The sequence below is a fragment of the Haemaphysalis longicornis genome, unplaced genomic scaffold (genome assembly GCF_048455015.1).
Source record: "Haemaphysalis longicornis isolate Haplotype H1 unplaced genomic scaffold, Haemaphysalis longicornis Haplotype H1 scaffold_6, whole genome shotgun sequence".
NCBI lineage: Eukaryota > Metazoa > Arthropoda > Arachnida > Ixodida > Ixodidae > Haemaphysalis > Haemaphysalis longicornis.
Window position 1 is genome coordinate 192565400 of NW_027526407.1, and position 19678 is coordinate 192585077.

The 19678-nt window shown below is 49.6% G+C and overlaps 1 non-coding gene and 2 pseudogenes across 1 annotated transcript; all 3 read right to left on the reverse strand.

The window, feature by feature from the left end:
- Positions 1-3521: 3521 nt before the first annotated feature.
- LOC144142137 (uncharacterized) lies at positions 3522-5495 on the reverse strand (annotated as a pseudogene).
- A 1347-nt stretch (positions 5496-6842) lies between these two features.
- On the reverse strand, positions 6843-6914 carry Trnai-uau (transfer RNA isoleucine (anticodon UAU)). Its single transcript has one exon. It is a non-coding gene; the product is annotated as a tRNA-Ile (tRNA).
- A 5057-nt stretch (positions 6915-11971) lies between these two features.
- Positions 11972-13251, reverse strand: LOC144142138 (uncharacterized; annotated as a pseudogene).
- Between the last annotated feature and the right edge of the window lie 6427 nt (positions 13252-19678).

Sequence of the window (19678 nt, forward strand, 5' to 3'; positions counted from 1 at the left end):
GAGGGTGGTAGCCAGCGCCACTCAGACTACACGGGGAGAAGGGGACCTTCTTTTCAACCCCCTGGGCGTGACGCAAACATCTACAGCCTGTCATAAGCGGGTAACTGGCGGGAATCCCTCTTATGCTAACTTGGCATCAAGGCTGCCAGAACCGAGGCCCTCACTAAGCTTTCGCACGATAATAGGGTTTAGAAATGAGGGGCTCGTTAGGAAATACAGGAAGAAATGCTGGCAGTATACAACACCAAAGAAGGCATAGGGCAATGGTTAGACTGTTTTTTACCATTAGTGACGTTACATTATTTTTTTTATTATTATTACGTGAGAAAGAAAGAAAAAAAAACGCGCCCAGAGTGGGGACCGAACCCACGCCTTTCGATTAGATCTCAAATGCCTTACTAATTCGGCTATCTGGGCGACTGTGTTCTCCTACACATTCTGGGGTATTTATATATACTACAACTGTATCTGATGCTTGAGGGTGGTAGCCAGCGCCACTCAGGCTACACAGGGAGAAGGGGACCTTCTTTTCAACCCCCTGGGCTTGACGCAAACGTCTACAGCCTGTCATAAGCGGGTAACTGGCGGGAATCCCTCTTATGCTTCCTTGGCATCAAGGCTGCCAGAACCGAGGCCCTCGGTAAGCTTTCGCACGATAATAGGGTTTAGAAATGAGGGGCTCGTTAGGAAATACAGAAAGAAATGCTGGCAGTCTACAACACCAAAGAAGGCATAGGGCAATGGTTAGACTGTTTTTTACAATTAGTGACGTTACATTATTTTTTTTTATTATTAATTACGTGAGAAAGAAAGAAAGAAAAACCAGTGTGGGGACCGAACATTCGCCTTTCGATTAGATCTCGAATGCCTTACCAATTCGGCTATCTGGGCGACTGAGTTCTCCTTCACATTCTGGGGTAATTATATTTACTCCAACTGTATCTGATGCTTGAGGGTGGTAGCCAGCGCCACTCAGACTACACGGGGAGAAGGGGACCTTCTTTTCAATCCCCTGGGCGTGACGCAAACGTCTACAGCCTGTCATAAGCGGGTAACTGGCGGGAATCCCTCTTATGCTACCTTGGCATCAAGGCTGCCAGAACCGAGGCCCTCGCTAAGCTTTCGCACGATAATAGGGTTTAGAAATGAGGGGCTTGTTAGGAAATACAGAAAAAAATGCTGGCAGTCTACAACACCAAAGAAGGCATAGGGGAATTGTTAGACTGTTTTTTACCATTAGTGAATTTACATTTTTTTTATTGTTAATTACGTGAGAAAGAAAGAAAGAAAAACACGCGCCCTGAGGGGGGACCGAACCCACGCCTTTCGATTAGATCTCGAATGCCTTACCAATTCGGCTATCTGGGCGACTGTGTTCTCCTTCGCATTCTGGGGTATTAATTGTCGTGTAGCCGGCACGGCGACACGCAAAAGTAAACACCCTACACCACTGTATGATCCATGACAATAACCCCGTTTAATCAGCGCGTATCGTTTATATACACACGAGCGCAGTGGCGCCATCCATTGTGTGTCCAATGACTCAGAAGGCCATCTGGTGTAACCGAACAACACTACATCTACCCCCTCCCTTAACAGAACACAGATTATGTGCATGAACAGAAATAGTCACTACCCGTGACAGTAAAATTATAGTAAAGTCTCCACTGTAAACAAGTCACCGCACATAGTCCCTGAGTCTCTCTGGTGGTCTTCGCTCCCGTGTAGTGCGACGGAGGGGCACCGGCTGCTCCTCTGGCTGATGGAAGGCCTGTAGTTCGTCGACACGATCAGCACCCAGTCCTGAGGTCGTGGTCCCCGTTGGTGGAGGCCGTGGTGGGCTTGGCGTATGAGGAGGCAGTGCTGACCTCCCCGGAGACTGTGCAGCCATCTGGAGTAGTAGTCCACTACCACGATGACAAATCGACAGTCAGCCGGTGCACGTTCAAAGGGGCCCATTAGGTCTATGGATATTTTGTCCCAGGGCCTGTTAGGAAGCGGGACAGGCTGGAGTAATGCTTGCCAGTTCTTGACACTCTTGTCCGAGGCTTGGCAGACGCTGCAGCTACGGACGGCGGCCTCCACATGCTTGTCAAGGCAGGGCCACCAGTACTTTTCCCTGATGCGCTGCTTAGTCTTCACAATTCCCGGGTGCGACTCATGAGCTAACTGGATGAATGTATCCCTTAGCTTGGCAGGCACTACAATGCGTTCTGTGCGCAGAACCAACCCATCTACTACCGAGAGCTCGTCTCGTATTTCGTAGTACGGCGTCAGTTCTGCGGCAAGTCTTTTCCTTGTTGGCCATGATGACTGGACAAAGTGCACGACCTGCCGTAGTATGTCATCCGCAGCGGTAGCAACCTGAAGATTGCCCCAGTGTACAGACGATGTAACCAAGGACACAACCTCTTCATCAACCTGGAAGCCACCCTCTGTGTCTGGCACGGGCAGTCTGGACAAGGCATCTGCTACCTGGTTGTGGGCTCCGCTGCGGTACTATATTTTGAAGTTGTAGCGCAGCAGTCGTGCGGTCCACCTTGCGATACGAAGTGGCCGCTGTCCTGTGCTACGGGACGAGAGCAATGCCACCAAAGCCTGGTGATCCGTCAGTAGCGTAAATGATCGGCCCCAGAGGTAAACGTGCCACTTCTCGCAGGCCCAGAGACAGGCAAGGGCCTCACGCTCTCCAGCCGAGTATTTCCGTTCTGTCTCTGTTAATGTCCGCGATGCAAATGCCACAGTCCGCACATGGGACCCCTCCACTTGCTGCAGTACGGCACCGAGACCGTACGCAGAAGCATCTGTTGCGACAATGACCGGTAGCGTCTGGTCAAACATTCGGAGGACCTTGTGGGATGCTAGAAGTCTTTTTACTCCCGCGAAGCTCTCTTTCGCGGCGTCGTCCCAGTCGAAGTGCACGTCTTTGCGAAGTAGACGGCGCATTGGCTCTACTTCCTTTGCCAGTCGCGGCACGAATTTAGAATAGTATTCAACTAGCCCCAAAAAGGAGCGTAGCGTGGCTGCATCTTTAGGCGCAGGAGCATTAATGATTGCATCAACCTTGGCCTGGAGCGGTGCTATACCCTCTGCGCTGACGCGATGTCCTAAGAACGATATCGCCGACGTGTTCAAGACGCATTTTTCGTTGAGCTTGAGCCCAGCTCCTGCTATTCGTTCCAGCACTTCCTCCAGGTTTTGCCTGTGTTCGCTCTCCGTCTTGCCAAAAATGATTATGTCATCCAAGTAGCACAAGACCCCTTTGCAACCTCCAAGAATTTGCGTCATGATCTGCTGAAACGCAGCTGGTGCCAATGCCAACCCGAAGCAGACCACTTGAATCTAAAGAGGCCACCGTGCGTTATAAATGAAGTTAGGTCTCTGCTGTCTGGGTGGAGTAAAACCTGGTAGTAGGCTGATGCCAGGTCCACCTTGGAAAAGCAGCGTGCTCCATTGAGGGCATGAAGCAGCTCCTCCATATGAGGCAAAGGGACGTTGTCTGCTACTATAGCTTTGTTGGGTTCCCGGAGATCGACACACAGTCGAATGCTACCATCTGCTTTGCGGGCTGCTACAATAGGAGATACCCACTCGGAAGCATTGACTCTCTCAATGACATCAGTAGCAAGTAGCTTCTCAATCTCGTCAGAGACAGGCTGGCGGACTGAAAATGGTAGGGGCCTCAGCTTCTGTGCGACTGGTTCGATGGAGGTTTTCATCTTGACTTTGTGTTGCACACCTCTTACAAGACCCAGGCCAGGCAAAAACAAGTGGCCAAACTTGGTCCACAGTGTTGGCGGCATACCAAACTTGGGAGGGCCGAGGGGTTTTGTATGCATGGTGCTTTGGGGAAGGCCTGAACTCATAGCTGGAAGCTCTCGGCATTCCTGCGTGGACATTTGCAGGCAGCGCAATTCCTCTCCCATGATGCGAAGACCAAGGGCTTGAACAGCATCCAGGCCAAGGAGAGATGTACCACATGGCGTAACATGAAAAGTTACAATGGCTTCTTTCCCCTTGTACGTGACTATGGCGTGAAATGATCCGAGAACGGGAATCTTCCTGCGCGAAAAATCCAGCAATGTAAGATGGGAACTTGTCAGTTGTATTGCGCTTGCGAACAAGCCTTGGAATTGGTGCTCATCCATAATAGACACGGCCGAGCCTGTGTCAACCAAGAAGTTCATGGTATGCACCCGTGTCGTCGCGGTAACTGGCGCGACCTTGACATCCACGTAGACGCCTGTACTCTTATCAGTACGGACCGCCAAGATGCTAATGACACTGGCAGCATCATCTTCCGGAACGATTTCATGGACCTCTGCAGAATACCCGTCTCGGCCGCGACGGTAGCTGCGACATGCTCTCTTAAAGTGGCCGCGGCGTCCGCAGGCAAAACATGTGCGACCGCGCGCGGGACATTCCGAAGGCGAACACCCTGCTGCGCCGCAGTTTCCGCAGGCATTTGCATTTCTAGGCCCGGGACACAATAGCGGCGGCGGCATTCACATCAGGCGAAGGTGCGCTGTACGCGCGTGAGCAGCTGAAGTGGCGACGCCCCGGGAGGCGTGTGCCATTATCGCCGTTATCTCGTCGACCCTGCCTGGCTGAGCTGTCTCGCAACTGCTGCTGAATGCGCTGCACCGGACTGGCGAAGGCTTGGGATTCACGCTGGGTTTGTTCACGAAGCCGAGCTACCTCGACAGCATGATCGAACGTAAGGTTATCGTCTTCCAGCAGCAATCGCTCTCGTAGCCGCGGGCACGTGACGCCTGCTACGAACTGTTCACACAGGTTTTCGTCCGCTTGGGTGGCGAAATTGCAAAGAGCTGCTAACTCCCGAAGCGCTACGGCGAAATCAGTGATGGGCTCACCCTGCAGTTGACGACGCTCCCTGAATCGATGGCGTTGAAGGCGGACGTTGCAAGGGGCGGCGAAATGCTTCGAAAGCATCTCAACGGCTACGTCGTACTCGTCGGGTGGGCGCGGGGCTCCAGTGGTCCCGTCTTGTGTTCCAGTAGCTGCAGTGGTTCCAATGATTCCAGCGGCGGCATCTGGCGTGGGCGTGACACCGGGTGCAGCACTCGTTAGCTCTGCCTTGGTTTGCGTCGTTCTAGGCGGAAGCGCGTCGAAAATTCGCTGTACTTCCGTACCAAGACAGTGCAGCAGGAGGGCTCGGCGAAGGGGTGCGGGTAGCTCGGTCGCTCCGGACGCCAGCAGAAACCTCTCGAAGAGGCGTAACCATCGGGCCCACGGAACATTGGGCGTGCCGGGGGTGGCAAGAAAAGGAGGCGGTGGCAAAATGCCCGTGGAAGACATCCTCGTCGCCAGAATGTCGTGTAGCCGGCACGGCGACACGCAAAAGTAAACACCCTACACCACTGTATGATCCATGACAATAACCCCGTTTAATCAGCGCGTATCGTTTATATACACACGAGCGCAGTGGCGCCATCCATTGTGTGTCCAATGACTCAGAAGGCCATCTGGTGTAACCGAACAACACTACATAATTATTTACTACAACTGTATCTGATGCTTGAGGGTTGTAGCCAGCGCCACTATGACTACACGGGGAGAAGGGGACCTTCTTTTCAACCCCCTGGGCGTTACGCAAACGTCTACAGCCTGTCATAAGCGGGTAAGTGGCGGGAATCCCTCTTATGCTACCTTGGCATCAAGGCTGCCAGAACCGAGGCCCTCGCTAAGCTTTCGCACGATAATAGGGTTTAGAAATGAGGGGCTCGTTAGGAAATACAGGAAGAAATGCTGGCAGTCTACAACACCAAAGAAGGCATAGGGGAATTGTTAGACTGTTTTTTACCATTAGTGAATTTACATTTTTTTTATTGTTAATTACGTGAGACAGAAAGAAAGAAAAACACGCGCCCAGAGTGGGGACCGAACTCACGCCTTTCGATTAGATCTCGAATGCCTTACCAATTCGGCTATCTGGGCAACTGTGTTCTCCTTCACATTCTGGGGTATTTATATTTACGACAACTGTATCTGATGCTTGAGGGTGGTAGCCAGCGCCACTCAGACTACACGGGGAGAAGGGGACCTTCTTTTAAACCCCCTGGGCGTGACGCAAACATCTACAGCCTGTCATAAGCGGGTAACTGGCGGGAATCCCTCTTATGCTAACTTGGCATCAAGGCTGCCAGAACCGAGGCCCTCACTAAGCTTTCGCACGATAATAGGGTTTAGAAATGAGGGGCTCGTTAGGAAATACAGGAAGAAATGCTGGCAGTATACAACACCAAAGAAGGCATAGGGCAATGGTTAGACTGGTTTTTACCATTAGTGACGTTACATTATTTTTTTTATTATTATTACGTGAGAAAGAAAGAAAAAAAAACGCGCCCAGAGTGGGGACTGAACCCACGCCTTTCGATTAGATCTCAAATGCCTTACCAATTCGGCTATCTGGGCGACTGTGTTCTCCTTCACATTCTGGGGTATTTATATTTACTACAACTGTATCTGATGCTTGAGGGTGGTAGCCAGCGCCACTCAGGCTACACAGGGAGAAGGGGACCTTCTTTTCAACCCCCTGGGCTTGACGCAAACGTCTACAGCCTGTCATAAGCGGGTAACTGGCGGGAATCCCTCTTATGCTTCCTTGGCATCAAGGCTGCCAGAACCGAGGCCCTCGGTAAGCTTTCGCACGATAATAGGGTTTAGAAATGAGGGGCTCGTTAGGAAATACAGAAAGAAATGCTGGCAGTCTACAACACCAAAGAAGGCATAGTGTAATGGTTAGACTGTTTTTTACTATTAGTGACGTTACATGTTTTTTTTATTATTAATTACGTGAGAAAGACAGAAAGAAAAACACGCGCCCAGAGTGGGGACCGAACCCACGCCTTTCGATTATATCTCGAATGCCTTACCAATTCAGCTATCTGGGCGACTGTGTTCTCCTTCACATTCTGGGGTATTTATATTTACTACAACTGTATCTGATGCTTGAGGGTGGTAGCCAGCGCCACTCATACTACACGGGGAGAAGGGGACCTTCTTTTCAACCCCCTGGGCGTGACGAAAACGTCTACAGCCTGTCATAAGCGGGTAACTGGCGGGAATCCCTCTTATGCTACCTTGGCATCAAGGCTGCCAGAACCGAGGCCCTCGCTAAGCTTTCGCACGATAATAGGGTTTAGAAATGAGGGGCTCGTTAGGAAATACAGGAAGAAATGCTGGCAGTCTACAACACCAAAGAAGGCATAGGGCAATGGTTAGACTGTTTTTTACCATTAGTGACGTTACATTATTTTTTTTATTATTAATTACGTGAGAAAGAAAGAAAAACACGCGCCCAGTGTGGGGACCGAACATTCGCCTTTCGATTAGATCTCGAATGCCTTACCAATTCGGCTATCTGGGCGACTGAGTTCTCCTTCACATTCTGGGGTAATTATATTTACTACAACTGTATCTGATGCTTGAGGGTGGTAGCCAGCGCCACTCAGACTACACGGGGAGAAGGGGACCTTCTTTTCAATCCCCTGGGCGTGACGCAAACGTCTACAGCCTGTCATAAGCGGGTAACTGGCGGGAATCCCTCTTATGCTACCTTGGCATCAAGGCTGCCAGAACCGAGGCCCTCGCTAAGCTTTCGCACGATAATAGGGTTTAGAAATGAGGGGCTTGTTAGGAAATACAGAAAAAAATGCTGGCAGTCTACAACACCAAAGAAGGCATAGGGGAATTGTTAGACTGTTTTTTACCATTAGTGAATTTACATTTTTTTTATTGTTAATTACGTGAGAAAGAAAGAAAGAAAAACACGCGCCCTGAGGGGGGACCGAACCCACGCCTTTCGATTAGATCTCGAATGCCTTACCAATTCGGCTATCTGGGCGACTGTGTTCTCCTTCACATTCTGGGGTATTTATATTTACTACAACTGTATCTGATGCTTGAGGGTGGTAGCCAGCGCCACTCAGACTACACGGGGAGAAGGGGACCTTCTTTTCAACCCCCTGGGCGTTACGCAAATGTCTACAGCCTGTCATAAGCGGGTAACTGGCGGGAATCCCTCTTATGCTTCCTTGGCATCAAGGCTGCCAGAACCGAGGCCCTCGCTAAGCATTCGCAGGATAATAGGGTTTAGAAATGAGGGGCTCGTTAGGAAATACAGGAAGAAATGCTGGCAGTCTACAACACCAAAGAAGGCATAGGGGAATGGTTAGACTGTTTTTTACTGTTAGTGACGTTACATTATTTTTTATTATTAATTACGTGAGAAAGAAAGAAAGAAAAACACGCGCCCAGAGTGGGGACCGAACCCACGCCTTTCGATTAGATCTCGAATGCCTTACCAATTCGGCTATCTGGGCGAATGTGTTCTCCTTCACATTCTGGGGTATTTATATTTACTACAACTGTATCTGATGCTTGAGGGTGGTAGCCAGGGCCACTCAGACTACACAGGGAGAAGGGGACCTTCTTTTCAACCCCCTGGGCGTCACGCAAACTTCTACAGCCTGTCATAAGCGGGTAACTGGCGGGAATCCCTCTTATGCTACCTTGGCATCAAGGCTGCCAGAACCGAGGCCCTCGCTAAGCTTTCGCACGATAATAGGGTTTAGAAATGAGGGGCTCGTTAGGAAATACAGGAAGAAATGCTGGCAGTCTACAACACCAAAGAAGGCATAGGGGAATGGTTAGACTGTTTGTTACCATTAGTGACGTTACATTATTTTTTTTATTATTAATTACATGAGAAAGAAAGAAAGAAAAACACGCGCCCAGAGTGGGGACCGAACCCACGCCTTTCGATTAGATCTCGAAGGACTTACCAATTCGGCTATCTGGGCGACTGTGTTCTCCTTCACATTCTGGGGTATTTATATTTACTACAACTGTATCTGATGCTTGAGGGTGGTAGCCAGCGCCATTCAGACTACACGGCGAGAAGGGGACCTTCTTTCCAACCCCCTGGGCGTGACGCAAACGTCTACAGCCTGTCATAAGCGGGTAACTGGCGGGAATCCCTCTTATGCTACCTTGGCATCAAGGCTGCCAGAACCGAGGCCCTCGCTAAGCTTTCGCACGATAATAGGGTTTAGAAATGAGGGGCTCATTAGGAAATACAGGAAGAAATGCTGGCAGTCTACAACACCAAAGAAGGCATAGGGGAATTGTTAGACTGTTTTTACCATTAGTGAATTTACATTTTTTTATTGTTAATTACGTGAGAAAGAAAGAAAGAAAAACACGCGCCCAGAGTGGGGACCGAACCCACGCCTTTAGATTAGATCTCGAATGCCTTACCAATTCGGATATCTGGCCAACTGTGTTCTCCTTCACATTCTGGGGTATTAATTGTCGTGTAGCCGGCACGGCGACACGCAAAAGTAAACACCCTACACCACTGTATGATCCATGACAAATATCCCGTTTAATCAGCGCGTATCGTTTATATACACACGAGCGCAGTGGCTCCATTGTGTGTCCAATGACTGAGAAGGCCATCTGGTGTAACCGAACAACACTACATCTACCCCCTCCTTTAACAGAACACAGATTATGTGCATGAACAGAAATAGTCACTACCCGTGACAGTAAAATTATAGTAAAGTCTCCACTGTAAACAAGTCACCGCACATAGTCCCTGAGTCTCTCTGGTGGTCTTCGCTCCCGTGTAGTGCGACGGAGGGGCAACGGCTGCTCCTCTGGCTGATGGAAGGCCTGTGGTTCGTGGACACGATCAGCACCCAGTCCTGAGGTCGTGGTCCCCGTTGGTGGAGGCCGTGGTGGGCTTGGCGTATGAGGAGGCATGCTGACCCCCCCCCCCCGGAGACTGTGCAGCCATCTGGAGTAGTAGTCCACTACCACGATGACAAATCGACAGTCAGCCGGTGCACGTTCAAAGGGGCCCATATGTCTATGGATATTTTGTCCCAGGGCCTGTCAGGAAGCGGGACAGGCTGGAGTAATGCTTGCCAGTTCTTGACACTCTTGTCCGAGGCTTGGCAGACGCTGCAGCTACGGACGGCGGCCTCCACATGCTTGTCAAGGCAGGGCCACCAGTACTTTTCCCTGATGCGCTGCTTAGTCTTCACAATTCCCGGGTGCGACTCATGAGCTAACTGGATGAATGTATCCCTTAGCTTGGCAGGCACTACAATGCGTTCTGTGCGCAGAACCAACCCATCTACTACCGAGAGCTCGTCTCGTATTTCGTAGTACGGCGTCAGTTCTGCGGCAAGTCTTTTCCTTGTTGGCCATGATGACTGGACAAAGTGCACGACCTGCCGTAGTATGTCATCCGCAGCGGTAGCAACCTGAAGATTGCCCCAGTGTACAGACGATGTAACCAAGGACACAACCTCTTCATCAACCTGGAAGCCACCCTCTGTGTCTGGCACGGGCAGTCTGGACAAGGCATCTGCTACCTGGTGGTGGGCTCCGCTGCGGTACTGTATTTTGAAGTTGTAGCGCAGCAGTCGTGCGGTCCACCTTGCGATACGAAGTGGCCGCTGTCCTGTGCTACGGGACGAGAGCAATGCCACCAAAGCCTGGTGATCCGTCAGTAGCGTAAATGATCGGCCCCAGAGGTAAACGTGCCACTTCTTGCAGGCCCAGAGACAGGCAAGGGCCTCACGCTCTCCAGCCGAGTATTTCCGTTCTGTCTCTGTTAATGTCCGCGATGCAAATGCCACAGTCCGCACATGGGACCCCTCCACTTGCTGCAGTACGGCACCGAGACCGTACGCAGAAGCATCTGTTGCGACAATGACCGGTAGCGTCTGGTCAAACATTCGGAGGACCTTGTGGGATGCTAGAAGTCTTTTTACTCCCGCGAAGCTCTCTTTCGCGGCGTCGTCGCAGTCGAAGTGCACGTCTTTGCGAAGTAGACGGCGCATTGGCTCTACTTCCTCTGCCAGTCGCGGCACGAATTTAGAATAGTATTCAACTAGCCCCAAAAAGGAGCGTAACGTGGCTGCATCTTTAGGCGCAGGAGCATTAATGATTGCATAAACCTTGGCCTGGAGCGGTGCTATACCCTCTGCGCTGACGCGATGTCCTAAGAACGATAGCTCCGACAAGTTGAAGACGCATTTTTCGTTGAGCTTGAGCCCAGCTCCTGCTATTCGTTCCAGCACTTCCTCCAGGTTTTGCCTGTGTTCACTCTCCGTCTTGCCAAAAATGATTATGTCATCCAAGTAGCACAAGACCTCTTGGCAACCTCCAAGAATATGCGTCATGATCTGCTGAAACGCAGCTGGTGCCGATGCCAACCCGAAGCAGACCCTCTTGAATCTAAAGAGGCCATCGTGCGTTATAAATGAAGTTAGGTCTCTGCTGTCTGGGTGGAGTAAAACCTGGTAGTAGGCTGATGCCAGGTCCACCTTGGAAAAGCAGCGTGCTCCATTGAGGGCATGAAGCAGCTCCTCCATATGAGGCAAAGGGACGTTGTCTGCTACTATAGCTTTGTTGGGTTCCCGGAGATCGACACACAGTCGAATGCTACCATCTGCTTTGCGGGCTGCTACAATAGGAGATACCCACTCGGAAGCATTGACTCTCTCAATGACATCAGTAGCAAGTAGCTTCTCAATCTCGTCAGAGACAGGCTGGCGGACTGAAAATGGTAGGGGCCTCAGCTTCTGTGCGACTGGTTCGATGGAGGTTTTCATCTTGACTTTGTGTTGCACACCTCTTACAAGACCCAGGCCAGGCAAAAACAAGTGGCCAAACTTGGTCCACAGTGTTGGCGGCATACCAAACTTGGGAGGGCCGAGGGGTTTTGTATGCATGGTGCTTTGGGGAAGGCCTGAACTCATAGCTGGAAGCTCTCGGCATTCCTGCGTGGACATTTGCAGGCAGCGCAATTCCTCTCCCATGATGCGAAGACCAAGGGCTTGAACAGCATCCAGGCCAAGGAGAGATGTACCACATGGCATAACATGAAAAGTTACAATGGCTTCTTTCCCCTTGTACGTGACTATGGCGTGAAATGATCCGAGAACGGGAATCTTCCTGCGCGAAAAATCCAGCAATGTAAGATGGGAACTTGTCAGTTGTATTGCGCTTGCGAACAAGCCTTGGAATTGGTGCTCATCCATAATAGACACGGCCGAGCCTGTGTCAACCAAGAAGTTCATGGTATGCACCCGTGTCGTCGCGGTAACTGGCGCGACCTTGACATCCACGTAGACGCCTGTACTCTTATCAGTACGGACCGCCAAGATGCTAATGACACTGGCAGCATCATCTTCCGGAACGATTTCATGGACCTCTGCAGAATACCCGTCTCGGCCGCGACGGTAGCTGCGACATGCTCTCTTAAAGTGGCCGCGGCGTCCGCAGGCAAAACATGTGCGACCGCGCGCGGGACATTCCGAAGGCGAACACCCTGCTGCGCCGCAGTTTCCGCAGGCATTTGCATTTCTAGGCCCGGGACACAATAGCGGCGGCGGCATTCACATCAGGCGAAGGTGCGCTGTACGCGCGTGAGCAGCTGAAGTGGCGACGCCCCGGGAGGCGTGTGCCATTATCGCCGTTATCTCGTCGACCCTGCCTGGCTGAGCTGTCTCGCAAGTGCTGCTGAATGCGCTGCACCGGACTGGCGAAGGCTTCGGATTCACGCTGGGTTTGTTCACGAAGCCGTGCTACCTCGACAGCATGATCGAACGTAAGGTTACCGTCTTCCAGCAGCAATCGCTCTCGCAGCCGCGGGCACGTGACGCCTGCTACGAACTGTTCACACAGGTTTTCGTCCGCTTGGGTGGCGAAATTGCAAAGAGCTGCTAACTCCCGAAGCGCTACGGCGAAATCAGTGATGGGCTCACCCTGCAGTTGACGACGCTCCCTGAATCGATGGCGTTGAAGGCGGACGTTGCAAGGGGCGGCGAAATGCTTCGAAAGCATCTCAACGGCTACGTCGTACTCGTCGGGTGGGCGCGGGGCTCCAGTGGTCCCGTCTTGTGTTCCAGTAGCTGCAGTGGTTCCGATGATTCCAGCGGCGGCATCTGGCTTGGGCGTGACACCGGGTGCAGCACTCATTAGCTCTGCCTTGGTTTGCGTCGTACTAGGCGGAAGCGCGTCGAAAATTCGCAGTCCTTCCGTACCAAGACAGTGCAGCAGGAGGGCTCGGCGACGGGGTGCGGGTAGCTCGGTCGCTCCGGACGCCAGCAGAAACCTCTCGAAGAGGAGTAACCATCGGGCCCACGGAACATCGGGCGTGCCGGGGGTGGCAAGAAAAGGAGGCGGTGGCAAAATGCCCGTGGAAGACATCCTCGTCGCCAGAATGTCGTGTAGCCGGCACGGCGACACGCATAACTAAACATCCTACACCACTGTATGATCCATGACAATAACCATGTTTAATTAGCGCGTATCGTTTATATACACACGAGCGCAGTGGCGCCATCCATTGTGTGTCTAATGACTCAGAAGGCCATCTGGTGAAACCGAACAACACTACATTAATATTTACTACAACTGTATCTGATGCTTGAGGGTTTAGCCAGCGCCACTCAGACTACACGGGGAGAAGGGGACCTTCTTTTCAACCCCCTGGGCGTTACGCAAACGTCTACAGCCTGTCATAAGCGGGTAACTGGCGGGAATCCCTCTTATGCAACCTTGGCATCAAGGCTGCCAGAACCGAGGCCCTCGCTAAGCTTTCGCACGATAATAGGGTTTAGAAATGAGGGGCTCGTTAGGAAATACAGGAAGAAATGCTGGCAGTCTACAACACCAAAGAAGGCATAGGGGAATTGTTAGACTGTTTTTTACCATTAGTGAATTTACATTTTTTTATTGTTAATTACGTGAGAAAGAAAGAAAAACACGCGCCCAGTGTGGGGACCGAACCCACGCCTTTCGATTAGATCTCGAATGCGCTACCAATTCGGCTATCTGAGCGACTGTGTTCTTCACATTCTGGGGTATTAATATTTACTACAACTGTATCTGATGCTTGAGGGTGGTAGGCAGCGCCACTCAGACTACACGGGGAGAAGGGGACCTTCTTTTCAACCCCCTGGGAGTGACGCAAACGTCTACAGCCTGTCATAAGCGGGTAACTGGCGGGAATCTATCTTATGCTACCTTGGCATCAAGGCTGCCAGAACCGAGGCCCTCGCTAAGCTTTCGCACGATAATAGGGTTTAGAAATGAGGGGCTCGTTAGGAAATACAGGAAGAAATGCTGGCAGTCTACAACACCAAAGAAGGAATAGGGGAATGGTTAGACTGTTTTTTACCATTAGTGACGTTACATTATTTTTTTTATTATTAATTACGTGAGAAAGAAAGAAAGAAAAACACGCGCCCAGAGTGGGGACCAAACCCACGCCTTTCGATTAGATCTTGAATGCCTTACCAATTCGGCTATCTGGGCGACTGTGTTCTCCTTCACATTCTGGGGTATTTATATGTACTACAACTGTATCTGATGCTTGAGGGTGGTAGCCAGCGCCACTCAGACTACACGGGGAGAAGGGGACCTTCTTTTCAACCCCCTGGGCGTGACGCAATCGTCTACAGCCTGTCATAAGCGGGTAACTGGCGGGAATCCCTCTTATGCTACCTTGGCATCAAGGCTGCCAGAACCGAGGCCCTCGCTAAGCTTTCGCACGATAATAGGGTTTAGAAATGAGGGGCTCGTTAGGAAATACAGGAAGAAATGCTGGCAGTCTACAACACCAAAGAAGGCATAGGGGAATGGTTAGACTGTTAGGAGGTTAAAAAGAAGGTCCCCTTCTCGCCGTGTAGTCTGAGTGGCGCTGGCTACCCCCCTCAAGCATGAGATACAGTTATAGTAAATATAAATACCCCAGAATGTGAAGGAGAACACAGTCGCCCAGATAGATGAATTGGTAAGGCATTCGAGATCTAATCGAAAGGCGTGGGTTCGGTCCCCACTCTGGGCGCGTGTTTTTCTTTCTTTCTCATGTAATTAATAATAAAAAGATTAATGTAAAGTCACTAATAGTAAAAAACAGTCGATCCATTCCCCTATGCCTTCTTTGGTGTCGTAGACTGGCAGCATTTCTTCCTATATATAGATATATATATATATATATATATATATATATATATATATATATATATATATATATATATATATATACAATACACGTGAGAGGCTTGGTGAATTTAGAACGAATAAGGGTTGACAGACAAGAAAACCCCTGAAAGAAAAAGGGAGAATGCTGTACGTCTTAGAAACAGATGAACAATTTTTTGAGACAGAAAGGAAGTGGTGAAAAAATGCCTGGGTTATAAAAGAAGCTCCCATTCACCCCGAGTAGTCCGATCGGCACTGGCTACCACCCGGAAGTGCAGGAAACAACAACAACAATAAACCTTAACATAAATACCCGAGAAAGCGGTGGGTAAACAGCCCCGCCGGTAGCGTGGTTTTTATGGCCAAAGACGCGTATTCTTGAGGTCGTTGGTTCGGATCCAACACAGCGGGCATTTTTCGACCACTTTCTTTCTGTCTCAAAAAATTCTCCATCTGTTTCTATGACCTACCGCATTCTCCCCTTTGCTTTCTGAGGTTTGCAAGACTGTCAACCCTTATTCTGTATTAATTCAACGAGCCCCTTATTTCCCATTTCTGATTCGCTACATGCATACCGAAGGTCACTATTCTGGCAGTCTTGGTGCCGAAGGAAGCTTAAGAGGGTTCAGAGCTGGTAAACCACTATCGACATTTTGTAGACACTCGAGTCCTTGACCGGGGGTTAAAAAAGAAGGTCTCCTTACCCCGAGTAGTTCGAGTGGCGCTGGTCACCGCCCCAAGTGCTGGAAACAAGAAAAAACCTCAACACAAATACCCGAGGCAGCGTTCGGGAAACAGCCCAGACGCGTATTCGGGATTTCGTGGGTTTGGCTCCCACCGGCGGGCATTGTTTCACCACTTTCTTTCTTGCTCAAACAATTGTTTATCTGTATCTATGTGCTACCGCATTCTCCTTTGTTTTCCGTGGTTTTCTTGTATGTCAACCCTTATTCTATTTCATTTCAATGAGCCCCTCATTCCCCCCCTTTCTGATTCGCTATATATATATATATATATATATATATATATATATATATATATTTATATATATATACACACATATATATAGGGAGCAGTAGAACTGTGAAACTGGTAGTGAACACAAGAAAACCCAACTCTGAACAGGGTAAAAGCACAATTGTTGCCAACGTTTCAGCAAACAGACTTGCTGAACCGTTGGCAACAATCGTGCTTTTACCTTGTTCAAAGTTTTCTTTTCTTGTATATATATACACAGAAAGATAGGTCAGCAGTCTACAACTCCAAAGGAGGCATAGGGGTGTGGTTAGGCTCTTTTCTTTTTCACTACGGTAATGAAGTAAACATTTCTTTTTTTTAATATACAGAAGAAAGAAAGGAAGAAAAACACGCGCCCAGAGTGGGCGCGTGTTTTTCCCGCGCTAATTTTGTCTTAACATTTCCCGCGCTAATTTAGTCTTAACTTTTACTACTAGCCCGCCGAACGTGAATAAAATTGAAAAAAAGCACTTCAACATTCTCCAGCCGAGCGAGCGACTTTCTAAAATTTTCAGTGATCCTCCGCACGTAGTCCACAGGCGCGCTAAAAGAATAGGGGATTATCTTGTCCACGCCAAAAACAGGGACACCCAGCAATTAGGCTGCCGGCCGTGTGCCAAAAGCAGTTGTTTGGTGTGTAAACACGTACAGACCACGATGAGGTGGCAATCAGCACGCATCCGGACTTCCTATATTCTGTACGTGGGTCATCTGATTGTGACTCGCCCAATTTGGTTTACCTATTGCAGTGTGGCGGATGTAATATGCAGTACATAGACAGACTGATGGAGCTTTTCCAATGCGGTTTAACACTCGCCACTATCACACTAAAGCACTCTCAACCTTCCTTGTCCAGACACCTAGCGAAGCAAAATCACTCTTTCGATGACATTAAAGTCACACTCCTACAGAGCAGTTTTTTAGCTGTAGGGAGTGATAACAATGCCCGTTCTACTTAATCTATAAATTCAATACCCTTAAGGGTGCTCTTAAAGACAGTCCTGGAACGATGACTGCAATTCTTACGCTGCATGACCATTGAGGCATTGTGACCCCGGGACATACGAGACCTTGTAGTTTTGTTGTCCGGTTCCCATGCTTACATTAAGCCCTTTGTGTGCATCAGCCTTTCTCGCGCAAGACATTGTACGTCTGAGGTGCACAGGCAGCCTGTTGCTCAAGGTGTGAAATTGTGCATTGAAACGCCAAGAACCAACCGCAATGCTCCGTGGTCACTATAATTTTCTCGTCCGCTTCCGACCGATTACCAACATTTCCATTCCTGCCCCCCCCCCTATTTTTGATTTTTTTTCTCTCTCACTTTCTTGTCTCAGCGCCCAGCAAGCATAACACACCTCATTGTATCTATTGCCTGTTTATGTCACCAGATGTCATACCCATTTTATGTGAAATCGAAGCTTCCAATTTCAACCGAGCGTGTAACAGGTATTTTATTTTGCGGTCTGTTGTGGCTTATGCCTCGGGCGTCTTGTATTCTCATTGTGATCCCCAATGCTAGTGCTCACGATGTGCGCGCGTCCTTCCTGTCTTTTCGTTCATGATTTCCTTGGCTTCTCTTTCCATAGTTTTCTTCTTTTTTTTCTTTTATATTTTTTGGTTGCCCAGGAAGCGCGGCACAAACCGACGGCCGCCGCCCTCTTCTTGTTTTCATGTTTTTAGAAATTGCCGCGCTTGGCCATATTTTCGTGGAATAAGCCCAGGGGTCACCGCGTGCCGGCGTCAGGCCGAGTCCTAACAGTTAACACGCCGTGTATGAACCTGGCGCGAAACGACGCGATGCCGTGTATGGAGGGAGGCGCTGGCGGGGAAGGGGACGCCTCAAATGGGCTCCCCCATTGGCTTTTGTGGGACCCCCCAAAGTCGCTGAGGCTGCCTGCGCTTCAGATACGGTAAAGGGCCCCGCTTTCGTTCATGACCTTGCGCTGAAGACGGTCGGTGGTTAATCATTGTTAGCGGTGACGCGCTGGTAAACTCACTGCTCGAGGCGGCATGTGCTTTCTTGTTTTCCCCTCTCGGAGACACCGAATGTTTTTTGGCCTTTCGCCACCCATGAAATCGCCGCATTTCCTGTCATCCCCACCACTCGCGTTCATGCAGTATGTTCGTGATCAACCTCCCCCCTCTATCTTTCGTATTTTTGTTTGTTTGTTTGATTTGTTTTTTTGGGGGGTCTTTTTCGCTTGCCTTTGCAGAATAATCTCTGCATTGTGTGTGTGGTCGTTCGTGTGTTTGTTTCTAATCTGGCTTGTGTTTCGGGGTGCCACCCCACCCTGAGTCCGTACGAGTTTTTCCCAAAGTTGTCATTCCTGAGGAAGACCTGTCTCAGGGCGGAACGTTGGAAAGAAAGTCTCCGAGGAGGGTACTTTTACTTTGTGCGTATTCCAGCAGCAACTAAGAACTCTGCGCTTCCCGACTATATATATATATATATATATATATATATATATATATATATATATATATATATATATTTATATATATATATCCATATATATATATATATATATATAAAGCAATCTAGTCCTCTGCAGCCCAATATTTCTGTTATTTACATCTTATGTGTACTCCCCATCACTTGTCATCCATTTTAGTATTGCTTCGTCTTCTTCACCTGGAAATAATATTATCTTTCCTGAGGCTAGGTCTGCTTGGCAGCGCGTTTTCTAAATAAACGGCGTCTGTATTCCCTGCGCTATGAGTGAGCGACGTCTCCTTGTAGGCCATTTACACGTGGTGCAGGTGCACATCAATCCCGTCCTCTGGCTCATCTAGCGCGCCCCTGGAGCTACGTTCAGGAAGACGCCATCGAATGCCAAACCGGCCAATGAAACAGGACGTCCCTACTCACAACGCCCCTGCAATGGCTTTTGCGCCTCCTCCGTGGACTGTTACCAGCTGCCAACGGGATCCTAGATTCTTCGCTGGTCTTCTTGGTGAATACGTTTAGGATTAGCTCGACCACTACAACAGAGTGAATGTGTTTAATCGGGGGAACAACTCTATGAAGCTCTTCAATGTCTCCTTCTGCCTTGATAAGCAGGCTAGGACGTGGTTTTATAACAACGATCATCTCGTAGAAGACTAGAGTACCTTTACGGGGGAGAATGGCAAGATTTCTGGAACATCGGCGAGCCCATCGGAGAGTGCCACGAAGAAACTTTCCCAGTGAGTTCAACCTGTAGGTTAGACGTACGCCTCTTACATTGAGGATGTGCTTGCGCTTTGAAGCCAGGAGAACAACGACATGTAAGAAAACGATAAAGTTCGGCACATTCTCAAAGGCATTAGTACATTCCCCTTTAATGCCCTTGCTGGTCGGAATCCGGGCAGTTAAAAACCACTGAAGTTCTCCGCGGCAGAATATTTCACCTATTTCAATGTTATGTGTAATCATTATCATCTGTTATTTTTTTCAGAAATGCTTTATCTGCCTCACCTGGACATAATTATCTTCCATGAGAATTGTTTTGCTTTGCTCGAGTCACGCCCCGAGACGCTCGAGTCACGCCCCGGGGGTGTAAAAGAAGGTCCCCTTCTCCCCGTCAAATCAGAGTGGCGCTGGCAACCACCCTCAAGCGTCAGATACACTTCTAGTAAATATAAATAGCCC